This window comes from Mandrillus leucophaeus, unplaced genomic scaffold (assembly GCF_000951045.1).
Source record: "Mandrillus leucophaeus isolate KB7577 unplaced genomic scaffold, Mleu.le_1.0 Scaffold178, whole genome shotgun sequence".
NCBI lineage: Eukaryota > Metazoa > Chordata > Mammalia > Primates > Cercopithecidae > Mandrillus > Mandrillus leucophaeus.
Genome location: NW_012101787.1, coordinates 2,401,576 through 2,406,550, shown reverse-complemented (window position 1 = coordinate 2,406,550; position 4,975 = coordinate 2,401,576). Strand labels below are relative to the sequence as shown.

At 43.0% G+C, this 4,975-nt stretch overlaps 1 pseudogene; it reads right to left on the bottom strand.

Annotated features, from left to right (window-relative positions):
- Positions 1-113: 113 nt before the first annotated feature.
- LOC105537681 lies at positions 114-657 on the bottom strand (annotated as a pseudogene).
- Between the last annotated feature and the right edge of the window lie 4,318 nt (positions 658-4,975).

The following is a 4,975-nucleotide window of genomic DNA, read 5'->3' as shown; positions in this document are numbered from 1 at the left end:
AAGTGATCCTCCCACTTTGGCCTCCCAAAGTGCAGGATTACAGGCGTGAGCCAGCATGCCAGGCCATATTTCATTGTATTGCTATATATCACATATGGTTATCTGTTCATTAGTTAACAGGCATCTGGGTTTTCACAACTGGATGGTGGGTACATGGCAAAGGTGTAATCTGTAGCAAAGGGGGCCAAAAAGATCAGGGCATGCTTTTTGACCAAGGCCTGTTGGTCACGGGGCAGAGAGATCTGGTGCAGAATGAGGGCTAAGAAGTCATGAGCAATCACAGCAGCCAGGTCCCACTTGAGCTTCCCCAGGACCATCACCTCCCAGTCTGACAACTGGTCGGTGGAGATGCACATTTTCTCGATGGTCCTGGGCCTGGTCTTGCGCAGCTTGGAGGCCAGCAGCATGCAGACCGCATCCAAGAGCTGCAACTGCGCCTTTCTGGTTGGTGGGGATGCAGGACAGGTAGCCATGCAGGTGGCTCAGGGTCAGGGGAAAGACTTCCTCCTCACAGCGCTGCTGGTCACACACCTCCAGCATCCAGTAAACCAGCATCTTCCGCATGTGTGACTTGCTGTTCCTTAGCACACACTGGAAGTAGGAGGTGCAGTGCATGTAGCACTACTCCAAGCGGAGCAAGGTCTGCAGGACACGCTGGTTCCCTGGAGGCTGCGAGTCCTGGTGCCTTCGCAGCACAGCAGCTCGATACGCGGGCAGTGCACAGGCAGGGTGGGAGGGTGGGCTCGTGCCCATCATTTGTTTCTAAGTATGGTCATTCTTTGTGATACTATCATAAATAGAATTATATTCTCTGTTTCGTTTTGGGGTTATTCATTGCACATGCACAGAAATTGAGTTAATTTTTGTATATTGATCTCATAGTCTACAACCTTGCTGACTCAGTTATTAGTTCTAATAGGGTTTTTTTGGTAAATTCTTTAGGATTTTCTATGTACAAGATTGATATGACGGGGCATAGTGGCTCACACCTGTAATCCCAATATTTTGGGAGGCCGAGGCTGGCAGATCACCTGAGGTCAGGAGTTTGACCAACCTTGCCAACATGGTAAAACCCCGTCTCTACTAAAAATACAAAAATTGGTTCACACCTGGAATCCCAGTACCTTGGGAGGCCAAGGCAGGTGGATCACGAGGTCAGGAGATCAAGACCATCCTGGCTAACATTGTCAAACTCCGTCTCTACTAAAAATACAAAAAATTAGCATGGTGGTGGGCACCTGTAGTCCCAGCTGCTCAGGAGGCTGAGGCAGGAGAATGGCTTGAACCTGGGAGGTGGAGCTTGCAGTGAGCCAAGATCCCACCCCTGCACTCCAGCCTGGGTGACAGAGCAAGACTCTGTCTCAAAAAACAAACAAACAAGCAAACAAACCAAAAAACAAAAATTAGCTGCGTATGGTGGCAGGTGCCTATAATTTCAGCTACTCAGGAGTCTGAGGCAGAAGAATCGCTTGAACCCAGAAGGCGGAAGTCGCAGTGAGCCGAGATCACACACCACTGCATTCCAGCCCAGATAACAGAGTGCGACTCTGCCTCAAAAAAAAAAAAAAAAAAGCAGAAGAAGAAGAAAAAAAATTGATGTAGTTTGACTGTGTCTCCACCTAAATTTCATCTTGAATTGTAGCTCCCATAATTCCCACGTGTTGTGGTAGGAACACAGTGGGAGATAATTGAATCATAAGGGCGTTTCCCCCATACTGTTCTCCTGGTAGTGAATAAGTCTCTCAAGGTCTGATGATTTCATAAGGGGTTTCCCTCTGGCTTGGCTCTCATTCTCTTCTTGCCTGCCACCATGTGAGACGTTCCTTGCTCTTCTGCCATGATTGTGAGGCCTCCCCAGCCATGGGGAACTGTGAGTCAAACATCTTTCCTTTATAAATTATCCAGTCTTGGGTATGTCTTTATAAGCAGCATGAGAACAGACTAATACAATGATCATGTCATCTGCAAATGAAGATAATTTTACTTTTTCTTTTCTAATCTGGAAGCTTTTGTTTCACTTTCTTGCCTAATTACCTTGGCTAGTACCTCTAGTACAATGTTGAATAGAAGTGGTTGGAATGCAGCTCCTTGTATTGTACCTGACCTTAAAAGAAAAGCATTCAGCCTTTCACCATTACACATGATGTTAGCTGGGGTGATCTGTAGATGTCCTTTTCCAGGTTGAAGAAGTTCCTTCTTTTCTGTTTGTTAAGAATTTTTATCATGAAATTTTGGCAATATGTTCAGCTTACATTGAGATGATCATATGGTTTTGTCCGTTATTCTGTTAATAAAATATATTATACTGGTTAATTTTCAGATGTTAAACCAACCTTGCCTTCCTGGGATTAATCCCAATTGGTCATGATATATCACCTTTTCATATGTTGCTGCATTCAGCTTACTTATATTTTTGTCATAACTTCTTAAGTGGTTTGCATCTCTATCCCATGCTTCTTATATTCTAGTCTCAGCACACTGGCTAGAGTTTTGTGATCATGCCACACTTCTTTTTTATACATTCCAGGGCTTCTTTCCCACTTGAGTAAAAGATAAATAAGATAAATTCTTTTCTTTTTTTTTTCCTTTTTCTTTCTTTTTCTTTCTTTCTTTTTTTTTTTTTTTTTTTTGAGACAGTGTTTCCCTCTGTCACCCAGGATGAAGTGCAGTGGTGCAATCTCAGCTCACTGCAGCCTCCAGCTCCTGGGCTCATGCAATTCTCCCACCCCAGCCTCCCGAGCAGCTGGAGCTACAGATGTGCACCACCATGCTCAGCTAATTTTTGAATTTTTTTTAGAGATGGGGTTTTGTCATGTTACCCAGGCTTACAAGCTAAATGCTTGCAAAACCAAATGTGAACACGCTTCCTATATCCTTTCTAGCACATTTCCTGGCACTCTCTGCCTCAACTACTTTGCTCTTGCTATACTAATCTCCTTTCTATTTCTCAAACATCCAAGAAAATTTCCACCTCAGGATATTAGTGCTTACTGTATTCCCTTCCTGGACATGTACTCTCCTGTATGGCTTACTGCCTTTCTTCCTTCAGGCCTCAGCTCAAATGTTGCCTTATTAGAGAAGCATTTTCTGATCACTCTATAAAATAGCAATCCTTTTACCTCTAAGCATGCCATGATGTTCTCCATTCTCCTAACTGCTCTTTTTTCCATAGAATGTGTTACTATGACATTCTATATATTTTTACATGTTTGTTTGCTGTCTTTCCTCAAGCAGAATATAAGCATAAATTAATTCATTTAACTATATATGGGACAACTATTACTCATTTATCAGGCAGGCATGGTGGCTCATGCCTGTAACCCAGGCACTTTGGGAAGCCACGTTGGGTAGATCACTTGAGCCCAGGTGTTCGAGACCAGCCCGGGCAACATGGTGATGAAACCCTGTCTCTACCAAAACTACAAAAATTAGCCCAGCATGACGGTACATGCTTCTTTTCCCAGCTACTCGGGAAGCTGAAGCAGGAAAAATCACTTGAGCCAGAGAGGTGGAGGTTGCAGTGAGACACGATCATGGAACTGCGCTTCAGCCTGGGCAATAGGGCGAGACCCTGTCTCAACAACAATGACAAATTTAAAACTATTGGCAATGCTGTAGATTCTGGGAATACAACGATGAAAAAAAAAAACAATAAAATCCTTCTTCTTATAGAGCTTAACCTATAGTGAAGAGAGAAATTCAATAAACAAATCAAAGTAAAATATATAGTATGTCAGTAGTGATAAGTGCTATAGAGAAATTGGTGTAAGAAATGTAGAGATTGGGGTGGGGAGGAAATGGGGAGATGTAGGTCAAAAGATACAAACAAGCAGGCCGGGGGCAGTGGCTCACGCCTGTAATCCCAGAAATTTGGGAAGCTGAGGTGGGTGGATCACTTGAAGTCAGGAGTTTGAGACCAGCCTGGTCAACATGGTTAAACCCTGTCTCTACAAAAAATACAATAAATTAGCCAGGCATGGTGGCATGTGCCTGTAGTCCCAGTTACTTGGGAGGCTGAGGCAGGAGAATCACTTGAAACCATGAGGCAGAGGTTGCAGTAAGCCAAGATTGCACCACTGCACTCCAGCCTAGGTGACAGAGAAAGAGACTCCATCTCAAAAAAAAAAAAAAAAAAAAAAAAGATACTAACAAGCAGATATGTAGGATAAACTAGAGATCTAATGTACAGCAAGCACTACAGTTAGTAAAATTAGGGACTTTTGTTAAATAAGCAAATTTTAGCTGCTCTTGCCACAAAAAAAGGAATTGTGAGATGGTAGATATGTTAATTTGCTTCACTATAGTAAGCATTTCACTGTCTATATGTATCCTAGTACATACAGATGTAGTAGAGTCAGGGTTTCCCCATGTTGGCCAGGCTGGTCTGGAACTCATGGCCTCAAGCGATCCACCTGCCTCGGCCTCCCAAAGTGGTGGGATTTGAGGTGGTAAACCTCAAATATACACAATAAAATTTATTTTAAAAAAAGAAATATAGAGGTCACTGTTGTTCTTTTTTAAAATAAATAAATAAATACATTTTTTGTAGAGATGGGTCTCACCATGTTGCCCAGGCTGGTCTCCAACTCCTGGCTTCAAGTGATCTACCCACCTCAGCCTCCCGAAGTGCTGGGATTACAGGTATGAGCAACCACCAGCAGCCTCTGATTTTTGTTTGTTTGTTTGTTTGTTTTTATTGTGTAGGAGACTGAAGTTTTATTATTACTCAAATCAGTCTCCCCGAGCATTTGGGGATCAGAGTTTTTAAGGACAACTTGCTGGGTGGGGGAAGCCAGTGGGCCAGGAGTGCTGATTGACTAGGTAGGAGATGAAATCATAGGGAATTGAAGCTGTCCTCTTGCTCTGAGTCATTTCCTGGGTGTGATGTTCTTAATAAGAACATTTTTTGATGGAGAAATGGGCATTTAAACCTTACTGGAGTAGATTCAAATACAAATGAAAGGAGAGAAATTAA